This window comes from Manis javanica, chromosome 11 (genome assembly GCF_040802235.1).
Source record: "Manis javanica isolate MJ-LG chromosome 11, MJ_LKY, whole genome shotgun sequence".
Lineage (NCBI taxonomy): Eukaryota > Metazoa > Chordata > Mammalia > Pholidota > Manidae > Manis > Manis javanica.
In genome coordinates, this window is record NC_133166.1 from 34,977,945 (window position 1) to 35,000,544 (window position 22,600).

The 22,600-nt window shown below is 38.2% G+C and overlaps 1 long non-coding RNA gene and 1 other non-coding gene across 4 annotated transcripts in view; one reads left to right on the forward strand and one right to left on the reverse strand.

Annotated features, from left to right (window-relative positions):
• The window catches only part of LOC118974012 (uncharacterized), a 111,826-nt gene that overhangs the window by 24,037 nt on the left and 65,189 nt on the right, over positions 1-22,600 (forward strand). The window contains exon 3 of one of the 3 annotated variants that reach the window (XR_012122617.1): positions 21,747-21,816. The exons of the other annotated variants lie outside the window; for them this stretch is intronic. This is a non-coding gene — a long non-coding RNA (uncharacterized lncRNA). The remainder of the gene's footprint in view (positions 1-21,746; positions 21,817-22,600) is intronic. 3 annotated transcript variants of the gene reach the window in all.
• On the reverse strand, positions 16,768-16,874 carry LOC118974077 (U6 spliceosomal RNA). Its single transcript, XR_005063658.2, has one exon. It is a non-coding gene; the product is annotated as a U6 spliceosomal RNA (small nuclear RNA).

Genomic DNA, 22,600 nt, shown 5'->3' on the forward strand with positions numbered 1-22,600 from the left:
GCAACAAAGGGAAAAATAAATTGTACAACATCAAAATTAAAAACTTCAGTTCTTCAAATAATACCATCAAGTCAGTGAAAGGGAAAAACCACAGAATGGGAGAAAATATTTGCAAATCATTCATCTGGAAAGGGACTTGTATCCAGAATATATAAAAAAGTCTTAAAGCTCAATAATTAAAGACAGTCAACCCAATTAAATAATGGGCAAAGAATTTGAATCAACATTTCTCCAAAGAAGATATACAAATCGCCCATACCAGATGAAAAAATGTTCAGTATCACTATCCATTAGGGAAAAGCAAATCGACACCACAGTGAGATACCACTTCATACCCACTAGGATGACTTATAATTGAAAAGACACATAAGAACAAGAGTTGGAGAGGATATTGAGATATGGGAACCCTCAAACATTGCTGGTGGTAATAAGAAATGGTGCAACCACTTTGGGAAACAGTCTGGCAACTCTTCAAAAGGTTAAAAATGGAGTTAGTAGATGGCCCAGCAATTCCACTCCTAGCTGTGAACCCATTATAAATTAAAACATATATCCAGACAAACATTTGTACATGAATGTTCATGGCAACATTATTCATAATAGTGGAAAAACACAAATAACCTACACAAGTCAATCATCAAACAATATGAATATCAGTATGAATATTGATCCATTAATATGAATAAATAAAATATATATCCATGCAATGTAATATTATTTTGCAATACAAAGAAATTAAGTCCTAATACATGGTATAACTTGGATGAACCTTAAAAACAGGTCATCCTGTGAAAGAAGTCAGACACAAAAGACTACATTTTGTATGATTCCATTTATAGGAAAGGTCCAGAATAAGCAACATAAAGGTGGAAAGTAGATTAGTGGTTTTCTAGGGCTGTAGGATGGAAGGGAGGAGAATGAGAAATGACTGCTAATGAGTACAGGTTTCTTTTGGTGCTGATGAAAATATTTTTAATTAAGATCGCCATGATGGTTGCATATTTCTCTGAATATATTAAAGACATTGAATTGTACACTTTAAATGGGTGAATTTTATGTTATATGAATTACATCTCAATAAAGGTGTTTTTTTAAATTTTATTTTGTTATCATTAATCTACAATTACATGAAGAACATTATGTTTACTAGGCTCTCCCCTACCCCAAGTCCCCCCCACAAACCCCATTACAGTCACTGTCCATCAGCATAGTAAGATGTTGTAGAATCACTACTTGTCTTCTCTGTGTTGCAAAGCCCTCCCCTTTCCCCCACCCCCCACATTATACATGCTAATCGTAATACCCCCTTTCTTCCCCCCACTTATTCCTCCCTACCCACCCATTCTCCCCAGTCTCTTTCCCTTTGGTAACTGTTAGTCCATTCTTGGGTTCTGTGATTCTGCTTCTGTTTTGTTCCTTCAGTGTTTCTTTTGTTCTTATACTCCACAGATGAGTAAAATCATTTGGTATTTGTCTTTCTCCGCTTGGCTTATTTCACTGAGCATAATACCCTCTAGCTCCATCCATGTTGTTGCAAATGGTAGGATTTGTTTTCTTCTTATGGCTGAATAATACTCCATTGTGTATATGTACCATGTCTTCTTTATCCATTCATCTACTGATGGACACTTAGGTTGCTTCCATTTCTTGGCTATTGTAAATAGTGCTGCAATAAACATAGGGGTGCATCTGTCTTTTTCAAACTGGAGTGCTGCATCCTTAGGGTAAATTCCTAGAAGTGGAATTCCTGGGTCAAATGGTAAGTCTATTTTGAGCATTTTGAGGAACCTCCGTATTGCTTTCCACAATGGTTGAACTAATTTACATGCCCACCAGCAGTGTAGGAGGGTTCCCCTTTCTCCACAACCTTGCCAACATTTGTTGTTTTTTGTCTTTTGGATGGTAGCCATCCTTACTGGTGTGAGGTGATATCTCATTGTGGTTTTAATTTGCATTTCTCTGATGACTAGTGATGTGGAGCATCTTTTCATGTGTCTGTTGGCCATCTGAACTTCTTCTTAGGAGAACTGTTCAGCTCCTCTGCCCATTTTTTAATTGGAGTATTTGCTTTTTGTTTGTTGAGGTGTGTGAGCTCATTATATATTTTGGATGTCAAGCCTTTATCGCATCTGACATTTATGAATATATTCTCCCATACTGTAGGGTACCTTTTTGTTCTATTGATGGTGTCCTTTGCTGTACAGAAGCTTTTCAGCTTGATATGGTCCCACTTGTTCATTTTTGCTTTTGTTTTCCTTGCCTGGGGAGATATATTCATGAAGAAGTCACTCATGTTTATGTCCAAGAAATTTTTGCCTATGCTTTTCTAAGAGTTTTATGGTTTCATGACTTACATTCAGGTCTTTGATCCATTTCGAATGTACTTTTGTGTATGGGGTTAGACAGTGATCCAGTTTCATTCTCTTACATGTAGCTGTCCAGTTTTGCCAGCACCATCTGTTGAAGAGACTGTCATTTCCCCATTATGTCCATGGCTCCTTTATTGAATATTAATTGACCATATATATTTGGGTTAATGTCTGGAGTCTCTAATATGTTCCACTGGTCTGTGGCTCTGTTCTTGTGCCAGTACCAAATTGTCTTGATTACTATGGCTTTGTAGTAGAGCTTGAAGTTGGGGAGTGAGATCCCCCCAACTTTATTCTTCTTTCTCAGGATTGCTTTGGCTATTCAGAGTCTTTGGTGTTTCCATATGAATTTTTGAACTATTTGTTCCAGTTCGTTGAAGAATGTTGTTGGTAATTTGATAGGGATTGCATCAAATCTGTATATTGCTTTGGGCAGGATGGCCATTTTGACAATATTAATTCTTCCTAGCCAAGATCATGGGGTGAGTTTCCATTTGTTAGTGTCCTCTTTAATTTCTCTTAAGAGTGTCTTATAGTTTTTAGGGTATAGGTCTTTCACTTCTTTGGTTAGGTTTATTCCTAGGTATTTTATTCTTTTTGATGCATTTGTGAATAGAATTATTTTCCTGATTTCTCTTTCTATTGGTTCATTGTTAGTGTATAGGAAAGCCACAGATTTCTGTGTGTTAATTTTGTATCCTGCAACTTTGCTGAGTTCCGATATCAGTTCTAATAGTTTTGGAGTGGAGTCTTAAGGTTTTTTATGTACAATATCATGTCATCTGCAAATAGTGACAGTTTAACTTCTTCTTTACCAATCTGGATTCCTTGTATTTCTTTGTTTTGTCTAATTGCTGTGGCTAGGACCTCCAGTACTATGTTAAATAACAGTGGGGAGAGTGGACATCCCTGTCTTGTTCCCGATCTCAGAGGAAAAGCTTTCAGCTTCTCGCTGTTCAGTATGATGTTGGCTGTGGGTTTATTGTATATGGCCTGTATTATGTTGAGGTACTTGCCCTCTATACCCATTTTTCTGAGAGTTTTTATCATGAATGGATGTTGAATTTTGTCAATTGCTTTTTCAGCATCTATGGGATGATCATGTGGTTTTTTCTTTCTTTTTGTTTATGTGGTGGATGATGTTGATGGATTTTCAAATGTTGTACCATCCTTGCATCCCTGGGATGAATCCTACTTGGTCATGTATGATCCTTTTGATGTATTTTTGAATTTGGTTTGCTAATATTTTATTGAGTATTTTTGCATCTACTTTCAAGAGGGATATTGGTCTGTAATTTTCTTTTTTGGTGGGGTCTTCGCCTGGTTTTGGTATTAGGGTGATGTTGGCTTCATAGAATGAGTTTGGGAGTATATCCTCCTCTTCTACTTTTTGGAAAACTCTAAGGAGAATGGGTATTATATCTTGTCTGTATGTCTGATAAAATTCCAAGGTAAATCCATCTGGCCCAGGTGTTTTTTTCTTGGGTAGTTTTTTGATAACTGCTTCAATTTCTTTGCTGGTAATTGGTTTGTTTAGATTTTGTGTTTCTTCCTTGGTCAGTTTTGGAAGGTTGTATTTTTCTAGGAAGTTGTCCATTTCTTCTAGGTTTTCCAGCTTCTTAGCATATAGGTTTTCATAGTAGTCTCTAATAATTCTTTGTATTTCGGTTGGGCCCGTCGTGATGTTTCCTTTCTCATTTCTGATTCTGTTGATGTGTGTTGATTCTCTTTTTCTCTTAATAAGTCTGGCTAGAGGCTTATCTATTTTATTTATATTTCTCAAACAACCAGCTCTTGGTTTCATTGATTTTTTTCTATTGTTTTATTCTTCTCAATTTTATTTATTTCTTCTCTGATCTTTATTGTGTCCCTCCTGCTGACTTTAGGCCTCATATGTTCTTCTTTTACCAATTTTGATAATTGTGACATTAGACTATTCATTTGGGTTTGTTCTTCCTTCTTTAAATATGCTTGGATTGCTGTATACTTTCCTCTTAAGACTGCTTTCGCTGCGTCCCACAGAAGTTGGGGCTTTGTGTTGTTGTTGTCATTTGTTTCCATATATTGCTGGATCTCCATTTTAATTTGGTCATTGATCCATTGACTATTTAGAAGTGTGTTGTTAAGCCTCCATGTGTTTGTGAGCCTTTTTGCTTTCTTGGTACAATTTATTTCTAGTTTTCTACCTTTGTGGTCTGAAAAGTTGGTTGGTAGGATTTCAATCTTTTTGAATTTACTGAGGCTCTTTTTGTGGCCTAGTATGTGGTCTATTCTGGAGAATGTTCCATGTGCCCTTGAGAAGAATGTGTATCCTGTTGCTTTTGGGTGTAGAGGTCTACAGATGTCTATTAGGTCCATCTGTTTTATTGTGTTGTTCAGTGCCTCTGTGTCCTCACTTCTTTTCTGTCTGGTGTATCTGTCCTTTGGAGTGAATGGTGTGTTGAAGTCTCCTAAAATGAATGCATTGCAGTCTATTTCCTCCTTTAGTTCTGTTAGTATTCGTTTCATATATGCTGGTGCTCCTGTGTTGGGTGCATATATATTTATAATGGTTATATCCTCTTGTTGGACTGAGCCCTTTATCATTATGTAATATCCTTCTTTACCACTTGTTATTTTCTTTGTTTTGAAGTCTATTTTGTCTGTTACTAGTACTGCAACTCCTGCTTTTTTCTCCCTATTGTTTGCATGAAATATCTTTTTCCATCCCTTGACTTTTAGTCTGTGCATGTCTTTGGGTTTGAGCTGAGTCTCTTGTAAGCAGCATATAGATGGGTCTTGTTTTTTTATCCATTCAGTGACTCTTTGTCTTTTGATTGGTGCATTCATTCCATTTACATTTAGGGTGATTATTGATAGGTATGTACTTATTGCCATTTCAGGTTTTAGATTCGTGGTTACCAAAGGTTTCAGGTTACTTTCCTTACTATCTAAGAGTCTAACTTAACTCATTTAGTATGCTGTTGCAAACACAATCTAAAGATTCTTTTCTATTTCTCCTCCTTTTTCTTCCTCCTTCATTCTTTATATATTAGGTATCAAATTCTGTACTTTTTGTCTATCCCTTGATTGACTTTGGAGATAGTCAATTTAATTTTGCATTTTCCTCACAATCAGCTGCTCCCCTCTCCCTACCGTGATTTTACTACCTCTGGTGACAGCTCTCCAACCCTAGGAACACTTCCATCTATAGCAGTCCCTCCAAAATAGACTGCAGAGATGGTTTGTCAGAGGTAAGCTCTCTCAGCTTTTGCTTATCTGGAAATTGTTTAATCCCTCCTTCAAATTTAAATGATAATCTTGCTGGATAAAGTAATCTTGGTTCCAGGCCCTTCTGCTTCATGGCATTTAATACATCATGCCACTCCCTTCTGCACTGTAAGGTTTCTGCTGAGAAGTCTGATGTTAGTCTGATGGGCTTTCCTTTGTATGTGATCTTATTTCTGCCTCTGGCTGCATTTAACAGTCTGTCCTTATCCTTGATCTTTCCCATTTTAATTACTATGTGTCTTGGTGTTTTCTTCCTTGGGTCCCTTGTGTAGGGGGATCTGTGGATTTCCATGGCCTGAGAGACTATCTCCTTCTCTAGATTGGGGAAGTTTTCAGCAACTACCTCCTCAAAGACACTTTCTATCCCTTTCTCTCTCTCTTCTTCTTCTGGTATCCCTATAATGCGAATATTGTTCCGCTTGGATTGGTCACACAGTTCTCTCAATATTCTTTCATTTTTAGAGATCCTTTTTTCTGTCTGTGCCTCAGCTTCTTTGTATTCCTCTTCTCTAGTTTCTATTTCATTTATTGTCTTCTCCACCGTATCCAACCTGCTTTTAATACCCTCCATCGTGTTCTTTAATGATTGGATCTCTGACCTGAATTCATTCCTGAGTTCTTGGATGTCTTTCCGTACCTCCATTAGGATGTTGATGATTTTTATTTTGAACTCCCTTTCAGGAAGAGTCACGAGATCCATATCATTTAAATCTTTCTTGGGAGTTGTATTAACAGTTTTACTCTGGACAGGGTTTCTTTGGCGTTTCATGTTTGTATGTGGAGCCCTGTAATGTCCAGAAGCTATTATCTAGTCTAGTGTCTAGACAATAGAAGTCTAGTGTCTATTCTGGAGCTGCTGAGCCCCTGAAGCAATGTCAGGGGTTGCAGGGGAGTGGTACTGGTGCCTGGGGGTAGGAAAGAGCTGTTCCCCTCCTCCTGGCTGCTGTGCCTGTCTCTACTGCCTGAGCTAGTGGGCCGGTCACACAGGTATAAATTTTTGTCCCAGAGCAGCCAGATATGGATCCCTGCTTTCCACAACCAGCCGGAATCCTGGTTTCCCCAGGAACTCTGGCTGTTTTAACTTTCCCACCCAGTAGTCATGGGAGTCTCATGAAGGCACTATGAAAGGTAGGTTTGTGCTCCGAGAGAAGATCTCCGGAGCTAGGTATTCAGCAGTCCCAAGCCTTCTACTCCCTCCCTGCTCTGTTTCTCTTCCTTCTGTCGGTGAGCTGGGGTGGGGGAGGGGCTCCGTCCTGCAGAGCCACAGCTCTGGTACGTTACCCCATTCACTGAGGTCTGCTCTTTTCTCCAGGTGTATGCAGTCTGATGCCATCCTCTTTCCTGTTGCTCTCTCAGGATTAGTTGCGCCAATTAAATTTTCTAATTGTATCCATTTTTAGGAGGAAGCCTCTGTCTCTCTCATGCCACCATCTTTAATCGTGTTCAATAAAGGTGTTTTTTTAAAAATGAAATACATAAGAATCCAAAGGAAACCAATTCTATGAAAATTCAATTATCAGAGTACTGAAAACCAAATATATGATACTGTAGAGCATGTGCTCCTTTATTAACATGTTAAATTATGAGATGTAGCAGCAAGTCTATTAACTACCATAATTTTGAAGTAGTCATGAGTGGATATGGCATTTTGAGATGTCAGCCACAAATATAAAAGCAGTAAGAATGTGTCTGATTTCTAGTGTGAAAAGTCATAAGTAGTGCTAATACTCTGTGGTTTCTTGTTTACATTAATGATTGAAGGACTACTTGGCCAATTTAAGTCTGCATATTGGAGAAGGTGACAGGACAGAGCAGGGGTAGATCCTGAAGGGAATGCTGAATTTCAATTAGAGATCAGTGAAAATAATGATGTAGTTTTTTCCCTTCCAAATTCACAGGCAACCTTGAATTATGTCTGTAGACCCCCTGGGGGGTCCATCAAAAGAGTTTGTGAGAAAGCTGGCTTAAAATCCATGCCTCCTAACTCAGTCCAGTTCTCTATCTAATACTACTCTTTTTTCTCTTTGAATAAAGGGGATTAGGTAGAAAAGAATGAGTTTTATTTAGACTGCTGGGAGCAAGCCAGGTCTTAGAAGAGGAGGACCCATGTATTGCTTGTGTGGGGAGGTTCTAAAGAAGAAAGGATTTTGACTATTACCGTCCCCTTCTACTCCATCCCTGTCCCATCCCCACAACCACCATCAACCATACAACCCATATATACACCATCACCACCAAATGATGCTGTGTGCCCATCCCTTTCAATAGAAGACTTTGATTTAGAGAAATGATTGTTACTTAGAGCTCTAAGTGTAACTGTGAATTTTGAAGTTTTCTCAAAGGAAATATTTTCAGGAATTTGCCATTGAATGCCTGGCAAGGCAGAGAAGCTGCCCAGCTGAGATGCAATCAGTTGGAAACAAAGTGGGGTAACTGAACTCAAGCCACTGATTTTAGATTTTGCAGAAATTTAAATCACTTTTTGATTTAAAGGGGAGCTTACCAAGGCATGCCATCTTTAGAGACAGCTGCTTATACACATGTGACTAAGGTGCAATGTAAGAAATGACAATCAAATTGTTTGCCTCCATTCAAATGACAACAAATAGTGGATGATTACAATATGCACACACAAATAGAGTAAATAGTTTTTAGAAAGGAGAATAGAATGTGTGACGTTCCTGCCATTATTTGAAATTGGACAAGAAGGTTTTTAGGTCCTCCTACAAACTGTACCTTCTTTCCAAATCACCTCCACCATGTAATATGGTACTGATAGCATAGTAGAACCTGGACCATGATTTGGGGTTGACATTAAGATGGGTGGTCACTTCAGTAATGGAATTTAAAAGGTTAGACAAAGCATGATCATGTTTTCTGAGTTTAAGTAAAAAAAAGGATGTGTTTTGACTGTAGGGTTTTTCAGTTCTTTCTGTCATAAAAATTTCTCCAGGCAGTATACTTTGTATACCAAACACTGGTGTCAAAAGGACAGAATATTAAAAAATTGACACTATCTGGAAAACCCAGGTTGAATAGTCATCAATAGTAAGAGATTCCTGATCAAGAGAATAAGGAGTGAATGAAAAATGATAGGAACCGGAGAAGGTCCAGAACAAGATCATCAGTCAGGATTCCAAACCAAAGCAAGGTCATGAGGTCAGAACCCAGCAGATGAGGTCCAGAGATCCAAGCACACACAGAGCAAGGATCAGGGCAAGACACCAGTCAGAAGAGAGGCAACCTGATGAGCTCATTAACTGGGAACTACAGTAGGTAGCCAAACACCCAGGGCAACATTAACAGAAGCTCTCCATGGAGAGGGACAAACAGGCAAGACAGCATGTGAGACTTCATAACAGACAGATCCTAAGTCTAAAGATTTGCTCATTCTGACAGACAGAACTTAATCGCTACAAGGCTAACCTGAACCTGAAAATGGGAGAAGGAGAGATACAGGGCAGAGGTTGGGAAGTACAAGAGGGGACGGAGGTGGAGCATCAGCTGCTTCTGGTGCGCAAGCTCCTGACAAATTACTACACACACATAACACACACACACACACACACACACACACACACACACACACACACACACACACAGAGTTACATAGAGATAATAGTAACAACAGGAATAATAGCTAATGCTTATAGAGCACATGTGTTACCGTTGTTAGCACATTACATATATTAATTTATTTAATCTTCCCAACACACCTACTAAGTGATAATATTATTATGCTCATTGTACAAAAGGGGAAACCGAGTCAGAGAAAAGTAATGTGATTTGCTCAAGATCTTATAATAATTAGTAGAGGTGGGATTGGTAGAGTAAGCACTGGCTTGAGTCTTCCTCTCTACAACATAGCCCCTTGTGTGTGTGTGTGTGTGCATGTGTATGTGTTTGTGTGGTATACATACCCATACACACAGAGGTGTGTGTGTGTGTGTGTGTGTGTGGTACATATACCCATACACCCAGAGGTCTTTGTGTATGTGTGTGCGTATCTTTATATACATATGTATCTTTACGTGCAAACACACACATATGTGTAGATACAGTGCTGTGCTGGAGCTTGTGGGTACTGGCTCACAAGAGCCCAACGTTCATTTCTCTTCCCAACTGTACATTCAGTGGCATCATATTGGTAGCTTGAAATTGGCCGTAGTGAAAAATTGACCGTTGGCAAAGGCAATAAATCAGGACTGTATTTGAAGGGCTGACTTACCAGCACACCAGGAGGTATACCTATCACATAGAGTCAAATATCATACAGTAGGCATATGTAACATTTGTAACAAAAATATAAATAACTTCACATTATAAACCATATGTAAATTTAAAATCCCCAAATGTAAACCAAGTTTTTAAATACTAAGTACAAGACTGTGTAATAACTTTATTCTGACCTACTTTCCCTCACCCCCAGCCTATACTGGTTAAAAAAATCAATTAAAATGATTTCAGAAGATATTTGCTGTAAAATGTTAAATTAAATTTTGGTATAGAAAAAAGCCTTGACAGCCTTCTGTGGATAACGTTATATGATAGGTCTCTTATCAGTCCTGGATTGGCTATGTTGCTGAAGGAAAAATACTGATTAAAAAAAAAAACCCTTGATCTTTATGATTGCTGTTTTTCAGTTAGACTCGTGAAAAAGATACATTACAGTGTCTGTTTATGGCTTTTGATGATATGTGCCTTTGGGTTGCTGTGAATTTTAGTAAGAAACTCATTGTCTGGAATCTGTACAACTTTTGCTGTTTAATAAAATCCTCTGGATGGGGATTAACTTCCTTTGCTCCATATTTATTATTGTTTCATCTGCAATGAAATGGGAACTGTAAGCATCTTGATAAACAGGCTGAAGGGCTTCTAAATCTCACTCTGGCCTCTTTGAGTGAGTCCCATTACATACAGTAATCTGATTTATCATTTCCTGCAGTGAAAACCAAACCTAAAGAGATATTCCTGCCACCTCATACAACACAATAGACAGCTCTCCCTGAGCCCTTGGAACCTCCTGGCCATGTGAGTGTCACAGTTTGTGCACAATGGCAGAGCTCTGGCCAGAGCCCCAGAGCCAGGAAGAGATTCTGTCCTGATACGCCAATGGCAATAGGGTGGAGTCAGTAGGTAGTAATATGGAACTGGGTCTTTTTATGTGTTAGCAAAACAAAACATGTTAACTATTCTAAGCCTCATCTTCCCCAAATATCTGATGTTCTGTATATAATAAGAGTGTGTCTTGAGCAAAATGGTTATCTGAGCAAGGTTCTGAGCACAGTCATTACTTGTAATCATGCTGAGGGCAATGGAGACCACATGACTGCCCTCTGGGATTATGACTGCATCTCTTCATCTCAATGGACAACTAGCTTATTATTATTATAAGTTTACATAAATAAAAAAGGGTCATTATGCATGAGTTGGAGGAAAGCAAAGCTCAAAGCAAATATATTCATGTATTCCATAAACATTTATGTGTTTCATAAATAGTCAAGGAATCAAATCAAAATAAAACAGCACAACTTGATAGAAACATTATGCTAAATCTTATCCCCAAACCAGCTGATGTGAACTTAAAAAGACTTCATTTTCTCATATACTGCTTTTGGAATCTTAAAATTATACTGAAATTACTTCAGAAGCCCTAACATGCTACAGCATATCCATTTATCTTGATAGATAAAGCTATTACAAAATCATTCATGAAGTTAGTTGGCTGGTGTTTTTTCTAGCTTTATTGGACATAAATGAATTAAGGTTAGGAAGATCTCATTAGTAATGAGTGCCCCACGTGTGCCATTTGAAGAAAATTAGAGAAGAAAAAAAGATTGAAAAGAGAAATAAGGCAAGTATAGGATTTTAGAGAATACAAGGCAACTAAATAGAGTTCGAGGGAGCAGGCTGTCTGATATGTCTTGCTGCCATGGGTGATGTAACTTGTTAAACTTATGGGAAAAATGACCTTGAAATCTATTTTTAATTATTAATTATATTTTCTTATTCTCTTTCTATGAAATAGAAAATAGGATAAGTAGAATAATAATTCTTGATGTCTGCAGAGATGTAAGGGTGAAGAATGACCATAAACGTTGCTTTTAAGCACTTTGCAAATTCAGAGTACAAAACTTTCATTAGAACATCCATTATTTCTCTGCAGAAGAGTGGGAGGAAATGTCATGAATATGCCTGTCCTAACTAGATTATTCATATGTCTGAAGTTTAGATACCTTAGCCCAACACACATATAATAATTCCTTAAAGATACTGTTACCTACCAAAACATAAATACCCAGGAATTTTTACAGTGAGACCATTCAATACTTAACAGTGTGCACTGAACGCTTAAAAAGCAGACTTCAGTGTCATTGGCTCATTTGCATCCAGTAGATTTCGCCCATCATCACATGTGCTGCAATTAACAATTAACTATTCTTCAGTGGTAACGATGATATAGTTTCTTTAAATGTATAATTATTTTTAAACTGTTTAAAATAATTCCTTTGGATGCTTCTGGTGTTTAGACTCCCACATGGAAGATCTTGTAATATAATTAATTTTATATATACCATTACCATTCTCAGAACATGGTGGGTACATGAAGTCTACCTAGCCCAAGAACAAATAAATTATATAGCTCTTTGAGAATTCCATTTAAAGTCTCTATACAGTTAATTGGAACGTATCTATGTAAAATAATCCTGAAGAGACATGAATCTTAGGCCAGCAGGACTGGCCTGTTTGATGGAAGAAGTAGTCAGTTGTGGAAACACAGCAAAAGGATTGTCTCTAGGACAAATGGTGGTGTTCATCCAAGTGCTCCCCTGGGAGAGAGAGTCCCAGCCAAACTCCTCTGAACATTGCAACTACACTGGCAAGGACGTTCTTGAAATGAACATGAATCCAGGGGATTACAGCCAGTGAACTTCCAGAGTTTTCAGCTCCCTCACCCTGGCATGAGTATCCTTATTATGGGTTGATACACTAGGCTATGACAACCTGACCCCATTAAATGTTGAATTATTCTAATGCCCCTTGTTCTGATTGCACTTTCACCAAGAAACAATGAGGATCTTGATTGCCTACTTTAAAGAGGGGAGGAGGAGCTGGCCATGTGGAATGACCTGTTGCTGTGACACTCATTGCTCATTGCAAATTGATAAAGTGGCTTTTCTGGTTTGATGTAATTTTGGCAGAATGATTTGTTAAAATATTAATTTTATTTTGTTCTCCTTATATTTTCTCCCACATCTCAGAAGGTAGTGAGGCTTTGTAATTCTTTACCTGCAGATTTTGGCAGCACCAAAAGTAAAGGCAGCTTTAAGTTACTGGTTATTCCCCCCTTCTGGAAAAGCTAAGCTAATCAATCAGATGATGCTGGACGTCATGAAGGCTGGGAGAGAAAGGATCTTAGAGAAGTAAGAGGTTTCTCTAGGAGTTTCTCTGAGGATGGGAGGTGGGCTGTCAGAACCTGAGAAGGCATAAGACCTCAGAGGAAAAAAGCTCCATAGAGTGCACAAGGAGGCTGCATTCTAGGCATTGAAGACTCCCAAGTCCCAAGCATTACAGAAGTCAGCAGGCACCATTCCTGGGAGTACCTTTCAGACTACAGCAGTGGGTGTCCAGGCAGTAACTGAACCAATAATGCCTTTGCAAAGAAGTATTGAGATTGAATTTCCTCTAGCATATAGGATTGAGGTTTGTAGTTTAAAGTAAGTTGATTTAAAAAACAGAAAGAAACTTGGTTTTTCGTACATATCTGAGTGTGGCTTAGATTGCTGTGCATAGCATATTAGTCTTGTGACTCAGTTAATTTGAATCCATGCTCAGTCTGCAAGAAAATCAGATTTTTGAGCTAAAAAGCTGAGGGCCAGACACTGGTCTATAATAAGTGCCGTTCTGTAAGGACACTTGGAAATACGCTACTTGTCTTGAAACTGAGCACTGCGTAAGCAGCCCCCACCCACACATACACTCCCCTCTTTGCCTTGACCATATTTTGAAAGAAGCACTATTATTCTTAGATGAATTTCTACAATTTCTACCAAACTTTCAGATGTTTAAAGGGTTATTTTATACAATCTGTGAAGAGTTGGCTTAATAAAAGTAACCTTAACCCCCAAATTAATATTATGCTTTTATATATTATATAATTTTATTATGTGTTTTATTATAGGATTTACCTAATGTTTTTCATAGCATCTATTTTTAAAAAGTTTCTTTTGAAATAATTATATATATATTCACAGGAAATTATAAACATAGTACAAGGGGGTCTTATGTACTCTTCACCCAGTTTCCCCTAGTGGTAATACCTTACATACCTAGGTAATATCAAATCTGGGAAATTAACCTTGATACAATCAACAGACTTTCAGATTCACCAGTTTTACATGCACTCGTGTGTGTGTGTATGTGTGTGCTCTATGCAATTTCATCACATATAACCACAATCACAATGAAGATGGAGAACTGTTTTTTTATGACAGAGATCCCTCATGCCAACTCTTTATTGTCAGTGCTTTGCTTCTCCCCTTACCAACCCAAACCCTAGAATCACTAATCTGTCCTCCATCTCTATCATTTCATCATTTTGAGAATGTTATGTAAATGAAACAAACATAACATACATGTATACTTATGTAATCATACATACCATACATACATAATATAATCATGTATGCAACATTTTGAGCTTGGCTTTTTTTCTTTTTTTGTAGATAATTATTTTTTATTGAAGGGTAGTCAACACACAGTATTACATTAGTTTCAGGTGAGGTGTACAACACAGTGATTCAACATTTATATACATGATAATTCTAGCTACCAACTATCACCATACAAAGTTGTTACAATATTTTGACTATATTCCTTATGCTATACATTACATCCCAGTTACCTATTTATTTTACAATTGGAAGTCTGTACTTTTTTTTTTTTTTTTGAGAGGGCATCTCTCATATTTATTGATCAAATGGTTGTTAACAACAATAAAATTCTGTATAGGGGAGTCAATGCTCAATGCACAATCATTAATCCACCCCAAGCCTAATTTTCGTCAGTCTCCAATCTTCTGAAGCATAACGAACAAGTTCTTACATGGAGAACAAATTCTTACATAGTGAATAAGTTACATGATGAACAGTACAAGGGCAGTCATCACAGAAACTTTCAGTTTTGCTCATGCATTATGAACTATAAACAATCAGTTCAAATATGAATATTAGTTTGATTTTTATACTTGATTTATATGTGGATACCACATTTCTCTATTATTATTATTTTTAATAAAATGCTGAAGTGGTAGGTAGATGCAAGATAAAGGTAGAAAACATAGTTTAGTGTTGTAAGAGAGCAAATGTAGATGATCAGGTGTGTGCCTGTAGATTATGTGTTAATCCAAGCTAGACAAGGGCCACAAAACATCCACGGATGCAGAAGATTTCTCTCAAAACAGGGGGGGAGCGTGAGGTTCTAAGCCTCACCTCTGTTTATCCCCAATTTCTCACCTGATGGCCCCCCTGCAACTGTGCCTGTCTTAGGTTGTTCCTCCCTTGAGGAATCTTACCCGTCTCTGGCTAACCAGTCATCTTCCGGGGCCATACAGGGAGATGTAAAGTTGGTAAGTGAGAGAGAAGCAATACTGTTTGAAAAGGTTAGCTTTTTACTTCTTTGCAGATTTATGCCCTGTGACTTCTATGCCCAGCATTTGTCTTGAGGTATCTTTACCACTTGGAAGTATTATGATACTCAGTAAATTCGATATGAGGCACGAATTCTATTTAAGGGTTGTAATTAGGAAGGAAGAAGAAAAGCTATAGAAGTAGCAGGCGGAAGAAAACATGGGAAGATTGATTATTTCTTTGACATATCTTCTTGTAGAGTAATTTCAGCATGTATAGGTTTTAAACTACTACTTAAATTGCACACACACATTAACATAATAAGAGTACAGTTACATAACCAAAGCAGACCTATAATTACCAGCCATCTCCAGTGAAACCAAGAAAACCAGTTAGGCACCTTAGGCATTTGTGAAAACTTATCTATGATATGGTGGATACTGTCAACCTGAACGTGAACAGTCTGAGAGAAATCAGACAAATTAAAACAACCCATTCCTGGGGTCTGTTCACATCCCATATGTTCTTTTAACAGTAGATAGTCTGTAGTTGTAAGATTTTGGAGTGCTACAATTTGCACTTCTCCTAATTCTTGGTTGAGTTCCAACAGTATAGATCCAGTCAAATTTGTTGTTTTACTGTATGCACAGGAGCTTGGCTTTTTTTCACTCAGCATAATTCTTTTGAGATCACAAAGTTGTATTTGTCAAGTTTTTTTCTTTTTATTGCTGAATAATATTCCATGTGGATATACCAAAGCTTAACTGTTCACTTATTGAAAGATAATTGAGTTGTTTCCAATTTTAGGCTATTACAAATAAGGCTACAATAGACATTCTTGTACTTGTTTTTGTGTAGACATAAATTTTCATTTCTCTGGACAAATGCCCAGGAGTATGATTGTTGGGTCATGTGCTAAGTGTATGTTTAGTTTTTAAAGAAATTGCCAAACTATTTTTCAGAGTAGCTGTATCACTTTACATTACATTACAACCAATATATGATAGGGCCAATTTCTCCATCAGCATTTGGTTTTGTCACTATGTTTTATTTTAGCCATTCTCATAGATATTAGTAATAACTTAGTGTGGTTTTAATTTGCATTTCCCTAATGGCTAATGATGTTGAACATACTTTTATTTCCTTCTGTATAACATCTTTACAGAAATGTTTCTTCATGTTGTTTGCTCATTTTCTAATTGGATTGTCTGTTTTCTTACTGTTGATTTTTGAGAGTTCTGTATGGTCCTTAATAGTTTTTCAATTAGCACTACTTTCTGCAATGCTTATTGGTTTTCAAACTTTTTCTCCTTGTCTATGTCTTGTCTTTTCATCTTCTTAAAAGGACCTTTTGCAGAGCAAAAGTTTTTAAGTTTGATGAAGTCCAATTTATAAATTTTCTCTTATGGATTATGCTTTGAGTGTCACATCTAAGAATTATTCACCTAGCCCTATGTTCCAAAGTTTTTTTTCCTTGGTTTGCATCTAGAAATTTTTTTTTAAATGTGAAATGCTTCACAAATTTGCATGTCATCCTTGCGCAGGGGCCATGCTAATCTTCTCTGTATTGTTCCAATTTTAGTATATGTGCTGCCAATGTGAGCACTTCATCTAGAAGTTTTATGCTTTGACATTTACGTTTAATCTATGATCCATGCTGAGGTAATTTTTATAGGCATGAGGTTTAGGTTGAATTTCATTTCTTTGCCTTTGGACATCCAAATGCTATAGGACCATTTGCTAAACAGACTGTCTTTCCTCAGTTGAATTGTTCTGTACCTTTGTCAAAAATCAGCTGGCTATTTCGCTATGTTATTCCAGTGATCTATGTGTCTATCCCTTCACCAATACCACACCATTTTGTTTACTGTAGTTTTAATATAAGACCTGCTTTGAAAAAACATTTCTCTGAATAAGAGTTCTTATTTATTTATTTATTTTTTGAGTGCTTATATATGCCAAGCATTGCTTAAAGTGCTTCACGTGCATACTTATTTAATCTTACGAAATCCTAGGAGATTATACTATTTATTTTATAGATGAGAACACTGAATGCAGAGTAGTTAAGTTTCTTGAGATAGATTTGGAACTCAGGCCTGCATGCTAGCTATCATGCTTACTGCCTCTCTGAAATAAAAAAGATCTTCATCTCCTCACTGAATTGCTTTTACTAGACTCTATATTGGCATTTTGCCATTGACCTACATTGAGAAAAATTATCAAAAACAACTCTATGAAACTTAATATTGCATTTGCTGTAGGCAAGCTGATGAGGATGTGGTTCACTACATCACATGGTGTCCTCTATAGGAGGACAAATAGGAAAAATGTATCTCAGATCTCAGTACCAGGAATAGATATATTTTTCCTGAGTAAGTGGTTTGTTTTTATCTCTTGGACATTGTGAAATGGTATAAATGATTACATTTACCACTTTGTGTTGTCTGCTAAAAAGCTCAGAACCAAATTTTCAGCCTATATTTAGCAAAGCTGTTTCCCGGATCTAATATTACTCTGACTTCAACTTATTTTTTCTATCCTAATTTTCTCTTCTCCCTTATTTCCTCTCTAACTCACCATTTTTTTTTACTTCAGTCTTTTTAAAAATTGAAATATATAAGCACGGAGTGTAAAAAGTTAAATTCAAGGTTTTTAACAACAACAAAAAAATTGGCAGTCCCTTTGCCCATTCCTCTCCACCTCTGATTTCTGCTCTACAGATAAGTACAGTCAACTGTGTCACTATAGCCACAGCTCTTTGCTCATCTGGTGCTTATTCTGTTACAATTTTTTTCCCTTGACTTTTCAGTTAGGCATTATCTCCTGATTTCCTGTTAAGGAGGGTAGGATTCATTTTCTTAAACCATCCTTTATAACACACAGCCTTCACCTAGAACCATCCTCCCATTATAATTACATCACAATTTTGGTCAAACCCATTTTCAGTGGTTACATTATTATACCTATGGAAGTATTTTTCACAGGTGAGCTGCTTGCTGTTCACTTTGTATCCTATATAATCACTTTGTTTCCCCTTAGGTAAATAACTGTTTTTTTTAAGCTTTAGTTTCCATACAGCAACCACTGATTTCTGCCCAAGCCCTCTGATAGAATTATATAGCTGCCTATCAGCTCTGGTTTCTCACAGACATCTCTTCTAGCTGTCACCCTGGGGCTGTTCATTGCCCAGCTCCGTCTGGTCTGGGTGCTCTCCAGGCCAGCTGGCCAGCTGTCATCCTGAGGCCTCCCTTTTTCATCATTTTGGGACTTCCTATGCATCTTTCTTTTGTTCGTCTCTTGTTCCTAGGCCTCATATTTTCCTCTTTGTTTTCTTACTTAGTTTGGTTGAAGTTATCCTGAAGTAGCTTCCTAAGAAAAAGTTCATGAAAGGTACATTTTTTTGAGACCTAACATGTACCAAAAAATGCCTTTATTTTAGCAGCACACTTGAATAATAGTCTGTATAGAATTCTAGGTAGGAAATAATTTTTCTTTCAGAAGTTTAAAGGCATTGCTTCTTTGTCTTCTAGCTTTCCATAGTGTTATTAAGAAATTTGACACTAGTATCTCCTATGGAACTCAAGGTTTTTTTTTTCCTCCCCTTGGAAGGTTTTGAGATCCTCCTTTTCTTCCTAACACTCTGAGATTTCATGGTGATGTACTTTAGATTAGGGCCTTTTTCATCCACTACGCAGAATGAACCTCAATACAGTGGGTTTCCATCTAAAAATACATTTCTTCCAATTTGAGAAATTATCACTTATATTCTTATTTTAGAAATCCCCTCTGTTTTCTCTACTCACTCTTTCTAGACCTCTTGATTTAGTTGTTGGAATGCTTGAATGGATCTAATTTCTTCTTGTCTTTTTCTTTTTCTGGGAGATTTTCTTTATTTTGTCTTCTAACTCTTCTATTGAATTTTTAAATTTCTGCTATCATATATTTATTTTCTAAAGCTCTTTCTGCTTTGATTGTCCCCTCCCTCCTATCCCCATTTTCTTTTGCTTTGTCTCTAAGTGGCATCCTGTTATTTCATGGATGCAATATCTTCTCTCACCACTCCAACAACCTTAGTTTCAATGTTTCAAGTTTCCTTCTATTTCCTACATTATCTTCTCCTTCTGAACTCTTTTTGTTTGTGTATCACATTAATGACTTTTCATAAATGGCAGTCTATTCATAATTAAGAATGAGCTGCTTAAATGCCCCCTGTGAATGAGCAGAACTTAATTTGGGCTTCGAAGTTGTGTCACATTCCTCTTTTTGGAGGTAGGACTTCCACATGTCATTATTTGAAAATCTTTTCTCTTAGGCTGATTAGTCAGTCAGACAAATTCTTTTGCATGGAAGTTTATAAACCTGGTTTCTAGTCTTCTGGGAGCTCATCAGGGACAGGGACTGGAAAGTGGGGGTGAGGGGAATTCATCATTCCTTATAGACACTTCCATTTAATCCCCGTCTTCAGCTGTTCTTGGTGTACTAAGCCCAGAGCTGTTGACCCAGCCTTTCAAGAAATAAACCACCTGGCTTCTTCTAGGGTGGTGGAAGGGTAGTCACTTGGCTGTGCTGATGGAAAGAAAATCTTGGTGTCTAACTGGTTATAAAGACTTTCTGCCGCTACTATGGAAAACAGTATGGTGGTTTCTCAAAAAACTACAAGTAAAAACACCATACAACCCAGTAACTCCACTTCTGGGAATTTATCTGAAGAAAATAAAATCACCAATTCAAAAAGATGTATGCACTCCTATGTTCATTACAGCCCTGTTTACAATAGCCAAGATATGGAAGCAATCTAAGTGACCATCAATAGGTGAATAAAGAAGACATGGTACATATATACAATGGAATATTACCTAGCCATAAAAAAAAGAAATCTTGCCATTTGTGACCACATGGATGGACCTAGAGGGTATCATGCTAAGTGAAACTTATATGTGGAATCTAAAAGACAAAACATATGAATAAACAAACAAAACAGAAATAGGCTCATAAACACAGAGAACAGACTGGTGGTTGCTATAGGGGAGAGAGTCATGGATGTGAACTAGGCAAAGGAGATAAAGACATAAAACTTTCAATTATAAAATAATCCTGGGAATAAAAGTACAGCACAGGGAATATAGTCAATAATATTGTAATATTTTATATGATGACAGATGGTAACTGCACTTGTCGTGGTAATGTACATAATTGTTCAATCACTAGGTTGTATACCTGAAACCAACAAATATCGTATATCAACTATACTTCAATTAAAAATAAAAAGACTTTCAAACAGTCTTTTATTTCCACCTACGCATCACACTCCCATCTTCAGAGGTACCCAGAACTTCCAATTTCAGAGCTTTTCAGGGGTCTGTGGTACAGTTTATCTTTCTTCTTTCAGCTTTCATCCCAGTATGGTGAGAGCTTGAATCCTGATTCAGGAGCAAAACAAAGTTTGAAGCCAAAGTTAGAGAAATGGTGCCTATGGTCGGATATAAAAGATAAGTGGAAAACAAGCAAGGTTCTGCAACTGGAGGAGTAATCATATTAAAAGTCACAGTCTTTATCCACCTTTTCTAAATATTTCTTCGTTTGAAAGGAGTGTACTTTGAGATGATGTGCTAAAAAAGAGCAATAAGTCCCTCTGCTGACCCCAAGCTATGCCCCAAGGGATAAGCGAGGATAAGGGATATGCCCCAAGGGATATTCTGGGAGAATGAAATTATAAGGTCAGAAACCTGGAGGTTGTAGAAAGGTTGAGAACTGTGTTCAGGCTTCAGGACTAAGGTTAACAACAATGTGAGGATGGAGAAGGTCCAGTTTTATGTGGCTTTTGATTTAGAAGTGCACCAGAGGGCCTGAAGTCTGGGAGGGAACTGGGTTGTGGTTTCCAGCCTCCTTGTCCATTTGGCCTTTGAAGACTAGCTAGCCAGTAGAAATCAACTGGTTAGGCACATTTCACTTTACTACACTAAATATAGTGGGCCTTTACGAAACTTGGAGGCCTTCCTCCACAAACAGAATGCTGTTGATATACTCTCCATCCAAGGGCATGAGCTCTGTGTTGTGCCATTGGGATGTGCTGTAAGTCTCATCCAGATTACCCATCTACTGCCAACTTTGGCTCCTAGGGAGGTTTCAAGAAGGAATGGTTGCATCCATAACATCACATTAAATAGCCTTTAATAAGGGTAGGTGGACTAGCTTCAATTGAGAGATGCCTCACAGTTGGTACACAAGAAATTTACTGAAGGAAGTGAGAAAGGAAAGAGCTTAGTTCACATTTATAGCTTTGTCCATTAGAAATTTTAAAGTGTAATAATAAAATAATAGTAATAATAAAGGTGAAAAATATAATACAGAGGTTTACTATAAAAAGCTATTGAGAGAGGCGGAGCCAAGATGGCGGCGTGAGTAGAGCAGTGGAAATCTCCTCCCAAAAACACATAGAGCTATGAAAATATAACAAACAAAACTCTTCCTAAAATAGAGACCAGAGGACACAGGACAACATCCGGACCACATCCACACATGCAAGAACCCAGCACCTTGCGAAGGGGGTAAGATACAAGCCCCGGCCCCGCGGGATCCGAGCGCCCCTCCCCCCGGCTCCCGGTGGGTGGAAAGAAACTGGAGCAGTTTTTCTTTGCTTTTTTTTTTTGGCGAGTGCTTTTTGGAAGCCTTAAAGGGACAGGGACCCCGTTGCTAGGGAGGCAGGGCGGCGGGAACGGTGAGCGGTGCCTGGGACTGGCGCCTGAGGACAAAGATCTTGCGTTTTTCCCTATGGGACCAGTGGGCGGGTGCCTGAGACCGGCGCCTGAGGACGGAGGAAATCGCGCGTTTTTCCCTTTTTTTTTTTTTCTCTTTTTGGCGAGTGCTTTTTGGAAACCTTAAAGGGACAGGGACCCCGTTCCTAGGGAGGCAGGGCGGCGGGACCACTGAGGGGGTGCCTGGGACCGGCTGCCTGAGGACAAAGATTACCGCGTGTTTTTCCCTATGGGACCGGTGGGCGGGTGCCCGAGACCGGCGCCTGAGGACGGAGGAAATTGCGCGCTTTTCCCCTTTTTTTTTCTCTTTTTGGCGAGTGCTTTTTGGAAGCCTTAAAGGGACAGGGACCCCGGTGCTAGGGAGGCAGGGCGGCGGGACTGGTGTGCGGGTGCCTGGGACCGGCGCCTGAGGGCAAAGAATATCGTGCATTTTTCCCTGCGGGACTGGTGGGTGGGTGCCTGAGACCGGCGCCTGAGGACGGAGGAAATCGCGCGCTTTCCCCCTTTTTTTTTTTCTCTTTTTGGCGAGTGCTTTTTGGAAGCCTTAAAGGGACAGGGACCCCGGTGCTAGGGAGGC